This window comes from Benincasa hispida, chromosome 4 (genome assembly GCF_027475165.1).
Source record: "Benincasa hispida cultivar pf3 chromosome 4, pf3_genome.v1.1, whole genome shotgun sequence".
Lineage (NCBI taxonomy): Eukaryota > Viridiplantae > Streptophyta > Magnoliopsida > Cucurbitales > Cucurbitaceae > Benincasa > Benincasa hispida.
In genome coordinates, this window is record NC_143481.1 from 16747321 (window position 1) to 16770024 (window position 22704).

Here is a 22704-nt window from a genome sequence, read left to right on the forward strand (position 1 = left end):
TGAACGCAAGGTTGCTTCCATGTCTGGAAGTACTACTCGCTTTAGTTAACGCATTCTTCTGACCTTCTCTCGATAGATCAGAATGACACTTTCACTTCTGCTCTCACAGGTGAAGATGCCGTCTAACATGCTTTAGCTAAACGTATTTTATATCTTTAATACAGACTAAGTTCTTAGTGATTCATATTGTTCATCAAGGGGTTAAGAGACATCATGGAGAAAGTGATTGATGGGTGAACGGAAATAGACAGAGAATGGTAAATGGAATTTATCGAAACATTTAATATTTCTACTAAGCATTTGATACATGGTATGTGAATGAAGAGATAAAGAAAACATGAAATACACAATGAAAGAGAGATAGAACAGATACAAACAAGTGTCAATGTCTTGGCACAGATTTAGTGGAGACTGCTTGCCGGATAGGATGGATTTGATGGTAGGAAGAGCTTCCCTCTCAGGCTTGCTCTACTGGTAGCAGGGATCTTTGTACAGAGCTTCCGATCGGGAGTTTGGCATATTGGATTTGAGATTCACCTTTCGACCTTATCTCGTTTTCTTCTCGGATTTCTTCTCTTAAGCACTCAGCTCAGCCTTTTCTCTACAATCTAGCAGCACTTAGCCCCATATCAAGTAGCATACCTTTTCTCTAAAATCAATGGGGTATTTATAGGTGCAAATCTTTGACTTCGGCCTTGTGGTCCTCACTCATGATTATGGTAATTCCGAAGATGGAGGGATATTATTTCTTCTGTTATGCAATCAGACCATCAATTCTGCACAACCGTTAGTTGTACACGTGTCTCAATCCTCCGCTCTTGTGTTGCTCAACTACATCTTTCGATCATAGGTTCGCATGTGATGTTTGTTTTTATTACCGCATGCAGTTGAAGCACAGCTCTTGGATCGACTGTCGCATTGCGTCGTCATTGCTATAAGCGTCTCTTCATTGTTGATTGATGGGCGTAATGTGACAGAGATGCGTTGATTAGTCTCTCGTGAGCCTTGAGCGCAAGCGGTGACTTGGTCTCCTGCAAAATAGAGTAAAGTTTGGTTTTTCTTCCATCTTCTTGGTGTTAGTGGGTGTAATCGCAAACATTTATAACTATTGCAATACTAGGCTAATTTTCATATAATTGGTGCATAATTACTAACTTTTGGCCGCAATATCTAGATAAGGTAACATAAATAACTTGTATTTCTACAAGTTATCAAGCCCTTACAATTAACACTTTGCAATACCGAAAGCTTTAACAAAAAAGTAATTTAAACCCGAAACGTTCATCAATTCATCCATAAATACAGAAAACGGTTAACCACAAATGCAAAAACCCACCACTACTGAGAAAAGCGTTCAATTCAGATCTGTAATTTGGAATATCAGAGAACCTGACTCTGATACCAATTGAAGGAAATCGGAAGCGAGATTTCCATGAGCAGCGGAAGAACGATATTCCAAATTACAATCATGAATTAACATAACATTTACAGTCGACTTCAAACATAAACGGTTATGCAAATCATACAGAAATTACAGCATAAAAGTCTCAAAAGCACAAAGGAAAAACTGTACAAACAATGGCAGATGCGTCTCCACGCTCCGTTGCGCGACTTTGATCGAACAACAGCAACCATGAGCATTTGATCTACACGACTGCAACACCGCATGAACACAGCACAAACACTTCGCGCTCGTCCTCAACGATCTCCTCGGTCACGAACTCCTCTGCAACACGAACGAACACCGCGCTTATCCTCAGCAACACGAACGGCCTCCACAGTACCACGAATGACCTCCCAAAAACTTCAACGGTGTCGAGTTGAGTCTGATACTACCAACAAGGTGACCTTGGTATTAGTCGTATGTTGGACATGCATGATGATGTGCTACAAGCTCATGTTGTCATAACCTTGTAACGCTAAATGTAATCTTATGCTATGTTAATGCTCATGCACATTTTATGCGATACTACTTCTAGATATATACGTTGTTAATTATATGTTTGTAGTATGCTATGGAGTAATGCGTTGTCACAAGTTTCCTTGCGTTGAAACCAAGTATAATTCTAACACAAGTTTCTCAGAGTAATCCGAGGTCGAACACAGGGATTGTTTTCGTTAATGTATTACTTTTGTGATACATTCGACCGGTTTTTACAATTAATAAGAATTGGGTTTGTACATGAATTTAAAGTTGCGGTAAAATAAAGTTGCGTTAATAAACTAAATTGCGATGAAAATAAATCTAAGCTAATGTGATACAAGATACAAGATACATAATATACATGATACTGAGCTCGAGATTGACTGTGAAGTTTATACAAAGGATCGTGGTATGCGATGGCAAGTCTTTATGGATGAATCAGAAGGGGAAAGAATAATTAGTACAAATGTCGCAAGTTTGTTAATTACGTTAAAGATGTAACTAAGGTTCCGCTTTCCCTTGGCGTACACCTCTTGGTGATCAGTTGCGTTCCCATATCTCTGTGATGAAACAGGGATGAACGTGGTGAACACAAGGTTGCTTCCATCCCTGGAAGTACTTCTTGCTTTAGTTAATTTATTCTTTCAACTCTCTCTCGATAGGCGGAATAGCATATTCACTTCTGCTCTCACCGGTGAAGATGTCGTCCAGCATGCCTTAACTAAACTAATTATTTCCTTAACCCAATTAATTTACTTGCTTAATTCTTGCTAATTACCCATGGGATTAAGAAAACGTCATGGAGAAAATGAATTATGGGTGAACGGAAATAGACAGAGAAATAATAATGGAAATGATCATAATATTCAATACTAAGATTAAGCGTCTGATACATGGTGTGAATGATAGACTAAGAAGATGGATACAAGTGATGATAAAGAGATAGAAACAAATACAGAAGAGTGTCAACGTCTTGACACAGATCTAGACGGTAGTTTTACTTGCCGGCGTGTGGAATGGATGAACAGAAGAGCTTCCCTCTTAGGCTTGCTCGTCTGGTAGAGGTGACCTACATACAGAGCTTCGATGACGGGGATCAAAAGGATTCTTTGCCCGAAGACTCACCTCTCGGCGTTGTCTCTTAATTCTTCCCGGATCTACTCTGATTAGTCGCTCAACCAGTCTCTCTCTCAGATCAGTATATACACTTTTCACTATATTCAAGCATACCTTCTTAGTGATTTTTTAAAGGCTATTTATAGGTGAAGCTTGACTCCTTGCATTGTTGTCCCCACTTTATTGTTAAGGCAGTTCCTGAAATGGTGGAGTGAATATTCCTTCTGTTATGCAATCAATCCTGTCCAAAATGCACAACGGTCAGCTGTACACGTGTCAGAATCCTCTGCAACTGCATTGCTCTTCATATCTTCAATCGTTTGCCCGTATGCGGTATTATTTTTTTATTACCGCATGCGATTGAATTTGCGTTGATTGTTTAGCTCTTAATCGATTGTCGCATGCGCCATCATTGCGTTGATCCTCTCTTCATTCTTGAATGATGGGCACAATGCGACGTAGATGCGTTGTCGTTTTATCTTTGAGCCTTGAACGCATGCGGTGACTTGATTTCCAGCAAAACAGAATTGAAACATTCCATTCTACCATCGCAATGATGTTAGTAGGTGTATTGATGACAATTTATAATTCTCGCATTTCTTAGCCAATTTCTATACAATCGATGCAACTTTCCTTTCTTTCGGCCTCAATATCTAAATAAAACAGTATAAATAACTTGTATTTCTAAAAGTTATCAGAGACTTATCGTATAGGTCGATGCCCAATCGTTTAGATAAAGCTATGCGATCGTCTAGCAAAAGATATGCGATCGTTTAGTCTATCGTTTAGCTCGGTCTGTCATCTACAGACTCTACATGATCGTTTACCTTGGGCCAGCGATCGTCTAGCAAAGCTATGCGATCGTTTAGTAAATACTGCATGATCGTTTAGCTCACTCAACCGTCGTTTAGTAAATCCGAATTTACTTGACGACCTCGTGAGTTTCTTTTGCGTGGAGAGAAAACTTAAAAACCTTTTCAAATGTTTTTTTAAAAAAAAACTTCTATTCAAAATAGGAAAATCATTTTCCTTTTAAACTCACGGTTACCATGATCTAATAACCACCCACTACTTTGGTTATTTAAAAGAAAAAGAATTAATTATCCAATAATTAATATTATTATAAACATAAACGATAACCAACTTATCATACTATATTTATAACCTATAGTTTTAATATTTTATCTCATGAAACATATAAACCTAGTTCTTTTTCTATTCCATGATACTTAATGTAAATCTCATTTACATCAATCTTCCACGTATCTCATACATCATACCAATTATATCATATATAATAAAAAAAACCTCTTGTCAATTTGAACATTTCAAATCAACACCAAGCACTGATCCTCAACAGAATCCAAGCTACCAAGGGGACCTTATGGACCTATAGCTTCGAAGCTCCATCGGTACGTGAATAACTGACTAAACTCTTTAGTCACGGGATCCACCATCCGTTAACTACCAGGAAATCCACTAAAGACCGACAACTGAACTCTCCTTACCACAGATATATTATGTGTTCATCTTAACCAATCAGCAGTGCGACAACTCTTCACAGATCGCTCGTAAGTACAGCTGGGCCAATAACCGTTATGCCCCTGTAGTTACATCTGTCTCCTTAAGTACCACTGATCTCTCTAATGAACATAAGTCATAGTCCTACTATGACTGAGTCTTCTCTTCCAAAGAGAAGCTGTGACCACTATGTTCAAATCCTAGAATCAGCCCTTAAGAGAGCAATCTCTTTACTTATTCCTGCTTTGAGAAAGGAGTGAGTTCCATATTATGGATTGAGTTCCCAACTCCCAGAACAGACAAGTCCCCAAAAAGGTAGGCATGTTGAGTTGGCAATCTGGCCACTCTCACCCATACTAATCAAAGGACTACCCTCAAAGGCAGGAGTTCACAAAACACTCAGGATTGAGATCATGTCACCTATGGTCGTTTAGGTGAGATGCAAGTCTCTAGTATAAACAACGTTATATACAGAGTCTAGTCATCTCGTGGTTCAAGTCTTATACAAACTCTTTGTATAGGATACCCCCGCTTCACGTCTCCACATGAATGGTTAGGATCTACCATCATAGTAGTTTACAACACTTGCAAACCTCTACTAAGCGAGCCGTATCCGTAGTGTCACCAGGATCAGGTATTCCACCTTAATCCTTATACTACAGATCGATTTAGGTTATCACTTAAGGTATGACCCACTTGTATATCACATATACATGCTTAAGTTCACATAAGATAACCAATGAGCTTTGTTTATTGGATATGAGTAAATGCCAGAATTAAATAACACTTATTTTATTCATTAAACAATGTGTATCTTTACAAAACAACGAGACTCCAAGAGAATTAGGACACCAATCCCAACAGTCTAGGCCCATTACCCTCTATTGTGATAATAGTGGGATAGTGGCGAACTCCAAGGAGCCTAGGAGTCACAGGCGCGACAAACGCATAGAGCGGAAGTATCACCTGATCTGCGAGATAGTGCATAGAGGAGACGTGATCGTCATGAAGATCGTTTCGGAGCACAATGTTGCTGACCCGTTTACAAAGGGCCTCACAGCTACAGTGTTTGAGGGTCACCTTCAGAGCATGGGTTTACAGGTCGCCCACGGCTGGACTAGGGAAAGTGGGAGATTTTCTTGTACTGGGCTTTTATGCCCTAGTTTATTGTTTTGTACTAGTTTTTGTACACCCCACTTCGCTTTAGGACAAGTGGGAGATTGTTGGGGTTGATGCTTGATAACTTGTAGAAATACAAGTTATTTATGCTGCCTTATCTAGATATTGCGACCAAAAGAGAAGGAATATGCATCGATTGTATGAAAAGTAGCTCAGAAATACAATAATTAAGAATTATCGCAATTACACCCACTAACATCGTCAAGATGATAGAAGATGATATTTTTACTTTGTTTTGCATGAAACCAAGTCACCATTTGCGATCAAGGCTCAACGAGAAACTGAACAACGCGTTTCTGTCACATTGTACCCGTCATTCAACAATGAAGAGACGATTAACGCAATGACGGCGCAATGCGACAGTCGATCCAGAGCTGAATTTCAACCGCATGTAGTAATAAAAACAACACCGTATGCAAGCAACCGATCGAAAGATGCAGCTGAGCAACGCAAACACGGAGGATTGTGACACGTGTACAACTAACCATTGTGCAGATTTGACGGTTTGATTGCATAACAGAAAGAATATTTATTCCTCCATCTTTGGAATTTCCATAACAAGAAGTGGGGTCCACAAGCCAAGAGTCAAAGCTTTTCACCTATAAATACCCCATAGAATTCAGAGAAGATATACTTGATACGGGTATAACTGATATGAGGGCTAATTAATGCTGGATTATTAAGAGAAAGGCTAAGCTGAGTATTAATCGGAAGAAATCTGGGAAGAGAAGAGACAAGGCCAAGAGATGAGTCTTAGTGTGAATCTGCCAGATCCCCACCGTGAAGCTCTGTGCTTAGATCCCTGCTACCGGTTGAGCAAGCCTAAGAGGGAAGCTCATCCATTCGTTCACTCCATCCACGCCGGCAAGCAAATCTCCATCCAGATCGGCGCTAAGACGTTGGCACTTGTTTGTATTTGTTTCTAATTTATTTCATCATGTGTATTTTATCTTCTTAATCTCTTCATTCACAAATCATGTATCAGACGCTAAATAGTTTTATTGAATGTCTCGATCATTTTCACTTCCACTCCCTGTCTATTTTCGTTCCTCTATTAATCGTTTTCTTCATGAAGTTTTCTTAATACCTTGGTAATTAATATGGATTCAATGAGTAACTTAATCTATGCTAAAGAGATAAATGTGTTTAGCTAAGGCATGCTAGATGGCATCTTCATCTGTGAGAGCAAAAGTGAAGATGTCATTCTGATCTGTCAAAAGAAGGTTAGAAGAATGCATTAGCTAAAGCAAGTAGTACTTCCAGAGATGGAAGCAACCTTGCGTTCATTACGTTCATCCTTGTTTCACCACAGAGATGTGGGAACGTGACTAATCACCGAGAGGTGTACGCCAAGGGAAAAGCAGAACAGTACTTATATCTTTAACGCAATTAAGGAACTTGTGCTGTTTATATTAGTTATCTTTTCGATTTCTGCTTCGTACATAAGATATGTCACCGCATTACATGATCTTTGCATAATCTTCATACCCAGCCTTGACCTCAGTATCTTGTATCATGAATCATGTATCTTGTATCATCTAAGCTTAGATTTACTTTATCGCAATTTACTTAACGCAATTTATGTTATTATCGCATTTTTACCGCTTTACTTTACTTTATCGCATGTTTAATTACTTGTGCACAAATTCTTTTATAAATTGAAAAACCTCTGGTCGCATATATCACGAATATAACGCAATAACCTAAAACAGTCCCTGTGTTCGACCTCGGATCACACCAAGAAACTTGTAATGAAATTATACTTGGTTTCAACGCAAGGAAACTTGTGACAACGTACAACATACTACAAGAACATTTGTTAATAACGCATATCTAGAAGTAGTATCACATATCATCGCATAAAATCTATGTCATCAAGTTTATGGCATGGACATGCATCATAGTACATCTTCTGCGTTTACAAGTTTATGGCGTCGTTGTCGGGGAGTGGTTAACGGTTTATTGTTTGAGTATATTTGTGGTATTTGCAAGACAAATCTCGTTGTACTGGCTGTTCAACATGGAGAGCAGCTTGACGGTTTATGAGTACTAGTGCTGAACTAGAATTCGAAGCTGACCCTGAGATCGAGCATACCTTACGCGCACTGGCACATCAGAATTAGATAAGGCGAAAGAAAGCAGCGAGTATGGTAGATAAGAACGACAATGTAGTTCCCTTAGTAAATCAAGAGGTTGTACGACCAACGCAGGATCCTGTTTTCCTGGTTGCTGATCGCAACATCCACATGAGGAATTACACGACACCCAACTTGTATGATTTTTCACCTGGAATTTCGAGGCCTACTATTGAGGAGAATGCAAGGTTCGAAATAAAACCGGTCATGCTACAAATGATCCAAAATGCAGGGCAATTTGGGGTTCTGCAAGGTGAAGACCCGCATGCCCACTTGACCAGCTTTGTCGAAATGTGCGGCAACTTCTCACTACCTGGCGTTACCCCGGAGAGTATTAGACTGTATTTGTTCCTTTACACCTTGAGGGACGAAGCCAAGAGGTGAGCTCACTCACTAGAGCCAAACGAGATCACATCATGGGATCAACTGGTAGAGCGATTCATGAAGAAGTTCTTCCCACCGACCGTCAACGCCAGTCGACGAAAGGATGCGCTGAACTTTGAGCAAGTGGAGAATGAGACCCTGAGCACTACCTGGGTGCGATTTAGAAGATTGGTGAAAAACTGCTCGCATATCGGGATACTCGATTGCATGTTGATGGAGACCTTTTATAACGGCCTGAATAGATCGACGCAGGCTGTTGCTGACGCCTCTGCGGCTGGAGGTTTTATGAACAAAACATATACTGAGGCCAAGGTCATCCTTGATTGCATATAGCGGAACATGGATGATTGGATTGATGATGGCTATGAAGGCCGAGGTGCCAAACGAAGAAAGAATAAAACTGCCATTGTCCCTGCGGAGACAATGACCACGTTGGCTGCTCAGATGGCCGCGGTGACCTCGATCCTTCAATCGATGACAATTAATCAAGGAGCCATCTCCCAACAATCAGCGCAATCCGCTACACTGGCTCAAGTGGCCGCAATAAGTTGCATTAATTGTGGAGGGGCTCATGTAGCAGAAATGTGCCCATTGAATATCCAGCAAGTATGCGCCATCCAAAACAACCCCCTTCAGCAACACCTACAATCCTGGCTGGAGGAGTCATCCTAACTTTGGATAGGGAGGCAATCCTAACCAAGAGGGGCCAATCAACCATCAGAGTGGTAGTCGAGGAAATCCTCCTTTTCACCATAACTCAAACCAGGGGCAACCAAGGCAATTGCATAGCCAGTAACTCTCATCATCAAACACCTTTGGAAGCTCATTGGAGGCCCTGCTGAAACAATATATGGACAAAAATGATGCAGTAATGCAGGCGCAGGCGTCTTCAATTCGGAACTTAGAGATCCAAGTGGGCCAGCTGGATCTGAACTAAGAAATAGAGCACCAGGAACGTTGCCCAGCAACTCAGAAGCCCCAGGATCCAATGGAAAGGAACAATGTCCCTAGGACATTATGCAGGCAAGTCGGACCGCCTGCAGAGATGTGGATTGCGCTCATTCAAAGAAACGCATCTTCTGGTCCATATCTCACATCTATGTTTAATGCTTTCTTTAAATTCATATCTTATTGAATTCCTGAATTTTGTCTTTACTTCTTCATTTAATTCGTATCTTGACTTTGTGAATTTAATTCTTCATTCATTCCCTTTGCATTTATTTTTATACCGTCTTTAATTCTTTTAACTTTTCTGTAATTAATTTGTTGGTTCTTAATTCGTGAATGATTGAGAAATAAAGAGAAATTTATTGCCGCAAGTCTTAACAACTTGCGTTGATGAGAAAATAATAATAAAATAAAATGAAACAATCAACATCTAGTATGCAAGGCGAGGATGGACGCATCTTGAACCAAGCAAGACGCGTTTTGCGTTCAAGCAACTCAAATGCGTTGAAACCGAGGGGTGTGTTGTGCGCGTATATGTCCTTTGCTTGTCCTTGGTTAAATGCACTATGTTGAGGTAGTGTTACGCTGGTAGCAATACTGTGCGCCCGATCCTTCAGAAATGTGTTTAGTTAAGGGGTATGTTGTGGGGATGCATGCGTTGTTGCCCGTCCTCTGCGAAGATGCAGTTGCGTTGGTGAACACATTGCGTTAATCTATACATTGCGTCCATTCGAATAAAACATTAAAGAAAATTCTTTTTATCATTTGAGGAGTCCAATCATTTCGTATCCCAAAGCAATAATGACTCTGTAGATGAAAGGACGTTTTTTTGAAATTTCATAAATGAGGGAAGTTCGAGCGATGGGCCTTTTGAGTATCTCAAGACCTGTCACCACGAAAACCGCGTTGGGCCCATTACGGCCCAACCTATAAATAGGAACCCTTCCCCGTCTGTGAACTCTTTACCTCATTTTGCAAACTGAAAACCCTAGCGTCATAGCATATGAAGCTTTCTTCTTCCCAAAACCCTAGCGAATTTTTTAGTCTTCCCTAGCTTACCATCCATGGCTAACCAACTTCCCAACACTCTGTTTCACCCTCAACCCCTTCCTCTGACCAAATCGCCATACGAGAGGCAGCATTCCTCGCTACCAGTCACAGACTTGCTGCCCAACCCCATACCATCCCGAGAATCGCCGGTAGACCCCGGAGAAACCCATTGTCCATCTGGCCTCCTCTGTTCAAGAGGGGGCAAAACACTGAAAATACCCCTATTCCAACCTCAGCTGTCTCAACCGAGAGCGAGAAGAAAAGATGCGATGACACTGAGGTGTTTGGCAATATTCTGAGCAATCTGGAGCAAGGAGGTGGATTACCCGAGGCACGGGTTGTAAACCAACCACTGTCTACGAAGGAGGGGGCAGTGGTGATGAATGAAGCGATGGTGGTGACTGAAGAAGTGGTGGTGCCAGAGGCAATGGTGAACAAAGAAGAGATGGAACGAGGCACTCTGACCTTAGAGACTCCTGAGGTAACTGCCAATGCAGAAACCTATGACGGAACCTCCAAAGTTGTGGTGGAGGAGGTTGCGGTGGCTGAAGTTGCGATGGATGAGGTTGCAGTGGAGACGCAACCGAAAGTAGTTGAAGAGGAAAAGAAAAAGAAGAAAAGCAAAGGGAGAAAGGCTAGAGAAGCTGAGTCATCTCATCATTGCAAGGAGAAAAAGAATAAAGAGAAGAAGGATGATGATGAAGATGAGGAAGAGAAGAAGGAGAGGAAGAAGAAAGAGAAGGAAGAAAGAAGAATGCGCCAGCGTGAAGAAAGGCGCCTAAAAAAGGAAGAAGAAAATAAACAGAGGGCTGCGAGCCCAGAAAATAATGGAGAATCAACCTCTGTAAGGGAGGACAAGGGGGAAACAGCACAATTAATGGAACCGGCACAACCTGAAACAATGCAAATGGTTGCGACAGAGAAAAGAGAAGAAGGAGAAGATACCCCCCTGATGCGGTGTGGTAGGGAGAATGCTCCGCAAGGGTCTACTATTTATCTTTTAATTTTGATCATCGCATTAGAAGAACAGGAAAGAAGAAGAAAAGAAGAGGAGGAGAAACAGGAGAAAATGGAGCACGAAAGGTCATCATGGCAGAAGGAAATTGCAGAAAAAGGCTGCAAGATGAGGAAAGGCGCAGTAGTAATAAGCTCACAAGGCTCAAAGGGATAAGGAAGCGCGAGAAGGAACAACGTCTATTGCTGGCCTCCGAGCAGTTTGTAGAAGAGTTCAAGAGAGAAGAAAGAGAAGAAGAAAAGGAAGAGAAAAAGAAGAAGGAAGAAGAGAAAAAGAGATTAGAAGAGGAGAAGAAGAAGAAGCGCAAAGCTAATAAGAGGTGCTTACAAAAGAAGAAAGGTAAAGAACTCGCAGAGCGAGAGAAGGAGGAACAATGCAAGAAACGGGAAAGAAAACAAAGGCAACAATCCCGCCTTGCATTGGCCAAAGGAAAGGGCAAAGTGGTCGCAAAAAGCAACAAGCTCGCGTTGGCAAAGGCATGTCCATTCAGAAAGAAAGAAAATGATGACTTGTTGATGGAGATGGGCTTTTACCCTGCGCCAACGCCACTACCTGGTGATTGTGAAGCATGACTGGGACACATTTTGCTAGTGCCCAGCCATTGTTGTTCTAAAGGTAATGCGTGACTTTTACCATGGACGGCTACATGGCACCAAGGACGTGGTGACCATAAAAGGGGAAGTGGTGTCTTTCAGCACAAAGGACATCAATGAACTATACCAAATGAAGGATAACCTGGATGCACCGGGTAACAAAATCATTGATGATCCCACGGAACAACAGTTGGAAGATGCGCTGTGAGTATTAACGCAACCAGGCACGAAGTGGTTGGTTTCTTTAAAAGGCATCAAGACCCTGGCGTCCAAGACTTTGCTTCTGGAGGCAAGGTTTTAGGTTTATCTGGTTAAAAAGCAGTTGATCCCAACTTCCCATGACAAGACCATTTCAAGGGATCGAGTCATGGCCGTATAATGCATTGTGCGCAGCATTCCCATCGATGTGGGCCGGTTGATCGCAAGTCAAATTCGAGGCTTTGTGGGGCACATTAGAGGACAATACTTCTTTCCATGGACTATTTCAAGTTTGTGCCTATCAGTGGGCGTAGGCATTGAGGAGGAACCCATGGAAGAAGTCCATGGCCTCATCAATATCAAAATCCTGAGGCTGCTCCTCAAAGACTCCCCGCATTGCCCAGAGTTACCTTTAAAGAGGCCCGCAATTGATCTCAATGCGCCGTAAGAACCCAGGTCAAAGAGACAGCACAGAGATGATAAGGGAAAAGGGAAAATCCAAGAAGAAACAACGCAAGATCCAGAACCTTTGGACCCTTTACCCTTAGTGATCCGCCATCCAAGCCCTTCGAGCCCACCCGCACAACCTTCTTCTCCACTCCATGAGTATTTTACCAACCTTCTCCTTACTTCAAATTCTTTACCCGCATACCCACTAATTTACTCACTTGCAGCTTTATCACTGCAACCTTCCATTCCACTGTCGCATATTAATGACCCACACGATTTGGGTGAAGGCACCTCTGCCCAACCCAAAAATGATGCTGGCGAGACATCGTAGGCACAACCTTCCATCCCATCCTTGTTTGCAGAGTTAGCTAAAATGCGGTCCCTCTTCTCCCAACAACAACTCTTCGCTCAGCAACAAGTCTTCTTCAACTAGAGGTTTGATGTGGTAATGGAGCAAATCGACGATATATAGTGCAGTGCTGCTACATCAAGGGAGGCGTTGATCAATACTCAGTGCAATATTTATAAAGTCCATCGCCACCAAAGACAGATTGCGGAGCGCAACCATGAGTACTTTAAAGGACATCTTGTTTGGGCTACTGGATTTATGTTCTTAATTTCCTGGCGCGGATATTGGCAAGAATTGATTGAAACTTTAGCATGGGCTCACGAACGCACACCTTTGGCTAATTTGATTCGATGGAGAGATAAACCAGTGGCTCTTTCCATTGTGCAAGCAAGATTAGTTGGATTAGCCCACTTTTCTGTAGGTTATATATTTACTTATGCGGCTTTCTTGATTGCCTCTACATCAGGCAAATTTGGTTAATTTTGTATGTGTTGTATCCGCGAAAATATCATTTCTTTCAATGGAGAAGGGGATCTTCCTTCTTATATTTCTACATCTAGGATCCGACTTGTATCATTGATACTACTAGGAATTGAATCATTATGGCAATATGGGTCGGAGCTATTAGAGCGGGATCCACTTTTTGGGGAATATGGGTCGAAGCAATAACAAGAATATTTCTAGTGGAACATCTTTCAAATTAAATACATGCATTAAAATACGAAGGCTTCTTATTCCACAACAACGAAAGCACTTTTTCACTCTTTCATATACTAAGGGATTTCACTTGGAAAAGAAAATGTTCCATACTAATGGATTCGGTTCCATAACCATGGGTTCCAACGTACGAGATCTTGTAGCACTTACCAATGAGGCCCTATCGATTAGTATTACGCAGAAGAAATCAATTATAGACACTAATATAATTAGATCTGCTCTTCATAGACAAACTTGGGATTTGCGATCCCAGGTAAGATCGGTTCAGGATCATGGGATCCTTTTCTACCAGATAGGAAGGGCTGTTGATATTCGGTAATGAGTAGTGTGTTTCAAAAGAATTTTGTTTTTTGTAATCAATTAATCGGTTTTTTTCATATGAATAACATTGGTTAAAATCTTTATTTTTACGATCTTGCTTGACTCTATTTCGCCATTTTTGGGGAGTAATTTTGCCCATCTAATCAGATCTAAATCGGAGTGATAATGACCCCTTAACCAGTTTTTCCATTGATCTATCATTCCAAAATTTTGAAGATTCTTTTGTTTTAAGTCGAAATGTAATATTTCGTGTGCTCCAACAACTTCAACAAAATAATCCTGTATTCCATTCTTAAGAAAACGAGATGTTCCGTGATATTGAAAGACAGGTCTTAACTTAGATAAGTTAATAATTTGTGTTTGTGATAAGTTGTAAAATAAATATGCTTGCGACAAGTATGATAAGTCCCAAAAGATCTTTCCATTTTTATTATTAATATTGGAAAGTGACTTTTTGATAGTTGAAATAAAGTGAATTAGACTTTGATTTGTTTTATCAATTCTTTCTTGATTTGCTTCATTATTGGAAATGGATTTAGTCAATTTTTTTTTATTGAATCAATAAAAAGTTTCCCATTAACCATACAACTCTCCGTTGTACTGCGCTCTCCAAGTGTGCTTGTTCCCCCCTTCTTCCTTACCATGGCAAGTCTTTGTGAAATAACTCCGATGAGAAGAAAAAAGAAGGCGTTAAGAAACCCTCCTGGCCCAACCCTATACACTCTAAGATCCTTTTTCAAATCTTCTGGTCCCTGCGGAAGAAAGGAAAAAGAATTTCACGTTCTTCCTTTCGCTTTCGGGAAGGGAGGATTAAGAAAATCCTATTGATTGCAGCTTTCTCCAGACCTCCGGGAAAAGCAATTTTCTCACAGCTTATCTTCATGGTCCCATGATGCCTCCGCATCTCAGGCAGCAATTGAATTTTGAAGAAGCTTCTGCAGTACCACCTCAAAATCCTCCTCCAGACCCTCCTGCTCCTCAACAATAATCTTTACATTTTTTTTTTGCGATCATTCTATATTTTTATTCAATTCATTATTTTTCTAAGTTAACGAAATTGTTTGATTCTTTATATAGACAGCAATTTTTGTATTATGTTAATTTTTAATTATTTGTATACTTTGTTAATATTCAATACAAATGAGTACATACTCTTTTCTTTTTGCCTGTGCCTTTTTCTTTATCACCCTTTGTCAATATTTGCGATATTCTGATCTTTTACTTTTGCGTTATTCGTTGCGCTGCCATGATGTAATATATGTTTATACTTAGAAACATTTCAGAAACATTTCCCATACTTTGTAAATTCTGACCAACACTTAGTTAATTCTTAGTTTAGCAGTACTTTACCTTTCATCTTTCAAAGTTCTGCTCAAACCTTCTTTTTGAAATTTTTATTCTAAGTGTTTGTCTAGTCTATCCAAACAACGCAATGAGGATCTTGCTTATCTTTAAATTTAGGGGTGGAAAGGTCTGAGCAGATAAGATCAAGAATATGTGATCTTCAAGAAAATGCGTTCATTTTCACTTCCAAAGAAAAAAAAATTGTCAAACTCCAATGTCAACGCAAGGAAAACTTCAAAAATGTTCCCAACCTAATAAGAGTTTAGTTGTGAAAGGAGTCTGCTCGTAGTTGGATGTTCGTATGACACCCATAAGAGCAAGTCAAAACGAAGGTGGGTTTCCAAGAACAACGCAATATGGAAAAAAAAAATTTGCAAAAGAAAATAAAAGAGTGTAAGAGACAACTCCTCTTAATACCATGAGTTAAAGTTGAAATTGGCACACAACCATAGTTGGATGTTCGCATGACACCCGTGAGAACAAACCAAAACGAAGAGTGTAACCATGACCAACAGTCTCTAATAAATAACACAAAGTTTTACCACCGCATATAGATATATCAAGTTGTTTTGACAAAGAAGAGATAAACATTCTATTTTAAAAACTAGAAAAGCATCTTCGAGCAGAATTTTGTTATATAGAAGAATAAAGTAGGGCTTTATTAAGAATTAGCAAGGATAGAAGGAAATTGCGTTGTTAAGAAATGTACCTAAGTGTAACATTCAAAGTAGCCAATCGACGCAAAAATATAGGCGAGGAATTTAGCTTTATTGCCTTAGTAGAAGATATGCTTGAGAACAAGAATATATCTAAATTTGGAGGTGTGATAACTTATAGAAATACAAGTTATTTATGCTGCCTTATCTAGATATTGCGGCCAAAAGAGAAGGAATATGCGTCGACTGTATGAAAAGTAGCTCAGAAATACAATAATTATGAATTATCGCAATTACACCCACTAACATCGTCAAGATGATAGAAGATGATATTTTTACTCTGTTTTGTAGGAAACCAAGTCACCGCTTGCGATCAAGGCTCAACGAGAAACTGAACAACGCATCTCTGTTACATTGCGCCCGTCAATCAACAATAAAGAGACGATTAACGCAATGATGGCGTAATGCGACAGTTGATCCAGAGCTGAATTTTAACTGCATGCAATCGATCAAAAGATGCAGCTGAGCAACGCAAACACGGAGGATTGTGACACGTGTACAATTAAACGTTGTGCAGATTTGACGGTCTGATTGCATAACAGAAAGAATATTTATTCCTCCATCTTTGGAGTTTCCATAACAAGAAGTGGGGTCCACAAGCCAAGAGTCAAAGCTTTTCACCTATAAATACCCCATAGAATTCAGATAAGATATACTTGATACGGGTATAACTGATACGAGGGCTAATTAATGTTGGATTATTGATAGAAAGGCTGAGCTAAGTACTAATCGAAAGAAATCTGGGAAGAGAAGAGACAAGGCCGAGAAGTGAGTCTCAGTGCGAATCTGCCAGATCCCCGTCGTGAAGCTGTGCTTAGATCCCTGCTACCGGTTGAGCAAGCCTGAGAGGGAACTATCAGAATTCCCAAAAAACCAAAAAAACAAAAAATTTACGATGCTGCTACTACAACAAAACCAAAAATTTACCTTGAACCTGTTCAAAGAAACACACTCCCAAAAATATTTCACAACCACTTGTTCTCAACAGAACTATCAGAATTCCCAAAAAAATGCATATTCAAGAACACATACATCAATAAGAAAATTTAGCTCACAATATATTTCAAACCTCAAAAGTTGTCACAAAGACTACCATAGTGCATGAATAACCCACAAACTACCATAGTGTGACCTACAAACTCGAGCACCTTGAATCAAATCTAAACTACAAATAAATAGTATCCATGAGTCATAAACAGGTGTTACATTCTAATCCAATATGGTCCAAAGAGAAATAAGTACACTATAACTTCTCAAACAAGAATTTTCATATCATTAGAGTCACTTGTACTTAAAACTGCAAGCATTCAAAAATGCACTTACCAGGAACAATTTTCACCTGAATCCCTTGCTGTTGCAAGAAATCTATCTCCTCCCCACCCCTTCTAAACACCTAAAAAATACACAAACAAAAAAGGTTTAAGACAAAGGATTGAAAGTAAAAATGTTATCAGAATTCATATTCAACTAACCGTGTTTATTGGGAATGTGCATAAATAGTACATTCAAGGCAAAATTCTTGTAGTGATGCTTATCGAATGATCAAATAATTTAAATCGAATATTAGAATGATGCTTATCGAATCTTAATATGAAAAATGTTACTAATGTAATAGAAATACCGATTCTGTTACAGAGCTAGATACTAACTATTTAAATCGGATGTTAAAGAACGCTAGTAGAGCAAATTCATCATAAATTCATACTTGTAATGATTTTTAGCTATATGCTAACCTAGCGTTTTCACATTTATTCTAGAATTTCTAGGACATTTTAAAAATTGAACTGAAATTTAAATATTCAACAAGAATTTCAGAAATATACACATAGATAACCATATAATAATTTCAAATCTACATATGAGAATGATGGTTACAAAGTTCTAACCTTCGATGAAGGTTCCACACTTAGTGAATGAATTTGTGCTCCTAAACTCAATGTCAAAATTACACAACAAGCGCATCCTTAATATCCTTAACAATAACGTTGTCGATTTAATATGCAAGAAAACGATTGAGGTGATAATATTACATACCTCATACTCTTGAATTGCATTCAGGTCATCCTTGTTCGTAAATTTATCAACTAAGTCTTGACTAGAATATTTTAGGGATTTGCCAATGGGTAAAAGGTATGCATGTGTGATTAATTACAATAGAATATGAAAATATATAATGAAAATGAAGACTGTAAATGAGCGACAGTGAAATAATTTGTTTATGAGTTCAATGCAAGAAATTTGGAAGGATTTTGGTTTGTAATTGATGAAACTGGAGTTGGTTTCATGAAGAGGCAGCAGTTGAAGAATAGAGGGATTTCAGAACTTGAAGAAAACATGGAATTTTCAGTTTGATGAGTTGATTTGGAGCAGCTAAGGGAGATTTGTGGCTTCAAACTTTGAGATTATTTAGTTTAGAGAGTAACTATGAGTTTTATGCAAGATGTTTGGAATAGTTTTGTTCGAACAGTTGGAAGTTTGGGCTGTTGGTAGAATTTTTTATGATTTGGAGGAAGGATAAACCATAAAACCAATCCTTGGTGAGTCCACTCTTTGATATTCATCTTAGAATTGAAGAGTATGGTATAACTACGCTGGTATTGAGTCATTTTAGCAACAAAGAATGAAAAATCATGAAGAAATAGCTGCTATCATGTGTTGTCAATGGGGCTTATAGCTACTATTTTTTGTTGGTATGGAGCATAGACTGATCATTTCTTTGAGAGTAACTATTATTTAAAAAAATAGGCATAGTTGGGAAAGAAAATAACTCAAAACAATAGCCTAAAATAGGAAACAAGCAACACATAAAAGGGTTACTGTTAAAAAACTACGCTGCTAGGTAAGCAAAATCAAGTAACGTTGCAGATAGTTTACCCCAGGAGTATATGGGCTAATTTCAGGAGGGACCCACTCATCTGGGACTTTCATAAATCTGTCGAAGTCCTCAAACATGTTAACTGTGAAAATATGAGCTCTATCCAACTTGTACTCATCTGTCTTCTCTTTAGCAAGCTCAACCTCCTACAATATGACTGAAATTAAATGAGATGCTCAATTCATGGATCAGAATTATAGTATTACACATAAGACAAATGAGATTACACACACATGAAAAAAAGGACGTACAACAAAAAGCCTGGAAGCACAGCCGAGTGCAAAAACAACTATAGTAACAAAATGATCAGTCTATGCTTTTGTTACTATTTGGAGCTACTTCAAATTATTAACAAATTAATGAGATAATTCTCTATCGTTTTCCATAATTATTTCCCTTTTCTTCCAGTTTGATAAACATAATTGCAAATTTCTTTTTCCAAAGTATGCATAAACATAAACATCTGAAACCAACACTTCTCATGTGTATTTCACTTCACCATGTCTGATAAGAATCCAATAACTCAAAAGTACTTGTATTATAAGAAATAGAACAATTTTACATTGTAATCCATATCAAGCTGCTTTTATAATTTATTCAAGACTATCTTCAAAATCTAAAGGACTTTATACATCCAGTTTCACTTTTTCCAACCGACATTAAAGTCCGAAATTCTTGTAGTGCTACAAGCAAGACCATAAAACTTCTAACATAAAAAGCTTCATCTAGTTTATATGGCTAGATATATTTATACAATGTTGAGTTATAATAAATACAAGATACCTACAAGTAAGGTGGTAATGATGAATGCTAGCCATGGCAAATGAAAAACCGGTATCACCCATCATAATGGAGTAGATGTCAATACATACGGGATTTAGAGGACTAGATATATATATATGTATTGCAAAGAAAGCAAAGAATTAAAGTTACCAAGCTTAAAGTGAGGTTCTATTTCCTGCATGTTCTTCTTAAAGGCAACAAAACTGCTGCCAACCACTTTGACCCTTATTGTTTTCCATGGCTCCCACTAAGAGAAATGTAAGTATAGACCACAACCTTTTTCTTGGCGTTATTGTGTTATTGAAAATCATCACCAACATGTCTTGTTAATCACAAATAGAAAATCAAATCTTCGCATTCTAGTGAGAAGATAATTTACATTGAGAAATTTGCTGATAAGAATTCCAAAGTTTATATCAGAATTAAAAGGAGGAAGAAAATCAAGCTTTGTATTATAAATAATGAATACAATGAAGGGAGGGAGATAAAGCATCATTGTCCCATTTTGTATTTGTTTTACAAGCGTATCTAGGCTCATATGGGGTTATGGTTAAAAGATCTCTTTTGAAAATTTAATGTTTGAACTTTCTCCAAACCACCCACATGTAGTTTTTAGGAAGAACATGGAAGCACAATCCACACATATGTGAAACATAAATGCAAAAACAGAAAACTGAACCTAAAATACCACATCAAACAAAACAACATATAAGAAGAACAGAACAAAAGAAGAAACCAAATAGCAAATTAAATGCGTGATTTAACTCTAACACATTAGCTAATATAGCAAATTGATCACAATCAAGCTTACATTAACCAAAAAGGACGACCAAAAGGTAGGATCGAAAGCTTTTCATCCAACTACCTTTTAAGACATTTTAAATTTTTAATGTACCTATTTTCAAATCAAATCTAAAAACCAAATAGACAAATGGTAACAATATTACAGAGCATTCAAAACAATAATACAATTTGGAAACTAATGGCCTTATCAAATTTCAAGAGTTCTAATATGAACAGAGAGGAACTTGCCCATAAATGTGCAAACTAGAAGAGTAAACAATACTCAAACTAGAAGGGCGAACTACATTGATGAGAAAATTGTCCAAATCTTTAGCCATCAAACCATTCTCAAACTAGAAGAGCAAACAAACTCAAGTAGAAATGGAAAGTGAACAAAATTATGACACCCAACAAGCAGAACGACGTAACAAAAGCATCCCCTATTTAGTTAACAGTAAAAAAAACAAAAGAAAAGAAGAATGAAAGAACAACAAATCATTCACAAAAAGTGGAAAACTGTACCAAACACGAAAGTACTCAAAATTCAATCAATTGCTTGCTAATAAAAAAACGATTTAACTAAAAAAAGTCAAAGAATAAACTCATTTCAAAATCATGTTTAAATAACATATAAACTTGTGAACCATAACAAGAGCCGAAGAAAATTACTTCATAAGAATGAAAAAAGATGAGAAACTGAGAATCAATGGATCGAAGAGAAGCTCAAACAGGGAGAAGGCGAGATTTCAAGCCCAAGAGAAGGAAGAGTGGATCACCACCGTTTTGATTATTTCACAAGAGAAAGAAGACGATGAAGGTTTCATATGAGAGTCAGACAAATAGGGCAAGAAGAGAATAAAAATAGAGAAAAGAAATGGACTTCCACCGTTGTGATGCTTTATTGCTCTACTAAAGATTTTGGGCCCTTTTTTTTCGTCTTTGCAAGGTTCGTCAAGTTGCCGTTCACTGCCAAGAATCCTCTCGACATGGCACATGAATCCGGCGAAAAGATTTGGAGAATGGTTGGTTGTTTTCCATCTCATATTCTGATTTTATTTGTGGGAATGAAGCTTTGAGAGAAATTCGCCATGGAGAGTTTTGTATACAACATGCGGCGGGGCGAGGTGCAGTGGCTAGTAGTGCCTAAAACAGTCCCTATGTTCGATCTCGAATCACATCGAGAAACTTGCGGTGAAATTATACTTGGTTTCAACGCAAGGAAACTTGTGACAACGTACAGCATATTACAAGAACATTTGTTAATAACGCATATCTAGAAGTAGTATCACATATCATCGCATAAAATCTATGTCATCCAGTTTATGGCATGGACATGCATCATAGTACATCTTCTGCATTTACAATACTCTAAAGTCTCAAATCCTGTAGTTTGCAAATAGTTTGTACAAAGGCTTGTGATGTATAATATATGATATTTTACTTCACTTTTTGTTTTTGCTTAGATGAATGTTTTATTTGCTTTACCACAGACCAATAAATCTAAAATTCATGGTTATCTTTATGTAACTTAAGCATGTATGTGGTGACACACAAGTGGATCATGTCTTAAGTGATAACCAAAATGGTCTGTTGTATATGGATATAGGAGGGAAACCTTATCCTAGTAATGCTATACGGCTCACTTTGTGGAATGGTCACAAGTGTTGTGACTAGTCATAGATGGTCTGATTCTGATCATTCGTGTAGGGGACATGTGAGCGGGGGCGTCCTATATGAAGAGTTTGTATAAGACCTGACCACGAAGTGTTAACATCTCGTTATATAACACCGTCCATGACAGAGACTTCACTTCACTAGGATGACCATAGGTAACATGACCTCAATCCTGAGTGAGTTGAGAACTTTTGCCATTGAGGGCGGTCCTTTGATTTGCATTGGTGCGAGTGGCCAGGTCGCCGACTCAAACCTACCCTTTGAGAATTCGTCTGATTTAGAAGCTGGGAACTTAGCTACACAAGATGGAATTCACTCCTTCCTTGATGCAGGGGCAAGTAGATAGATAACTCCCTTAAGGGCTGATTCCAAAGCTTGAACGATGTGGCGACATACACCTTCTCTTGGCCCGAGAGGTGTTCACACATAGTTAGACTATGTTGTATTGTTCATTAGAGGGATCAATGGTACTTAAGAAGTGAGATGTAACTACAGGGGCAAAACGGTAAATCGGCCCAACTGTACTTACGAGCATCTGTGAAAGGTCATCGTACTCTTGATTGGTTATATCCGATGGACAAAGAAATATATCTGTAGTAAGAAGAGTTCAGCTGTTAGTCTTTAGTGTA

At 38.7% G+C, this 22704-nt stretch overlaps 1 long non-coding RNA gene across 12 annotated transcripts; it reads right to left on the minus strand.

Moving 5' to 3' along the window:
- Nucleotides 1-320: 320 nt before the first annotated feature.
- LOC150036538 (uncharacterized) lies at nt 321-21689 on the minus strand. Of its 12 annotated transcripts, XR_016528983.1 has the most exons (6): nt 21071-21462; nt 19769-20010; nt 18835-18981; nt 17284-17353; nt 16687-16813; nt 15994-16581 (listed from the first exon to the last, which is right to left on the minus strand). It is a non-coding gene; the product is annotated as an uncharacterized LOC150036538 (long non-coding RNA). The 12 variants fall into 12 exon arrangements; XR_016528986.1 differs by lacking the exon at nt 19769-20010 and having other exon boundaries at nt 21071-21466; XR_016528989.1 differs by having other exon boundaries at nt 16687-16802; nt 19769-21461.
- Between the last annotated feature and the right edge of the window lie 1015 nt (nt 21690-22704).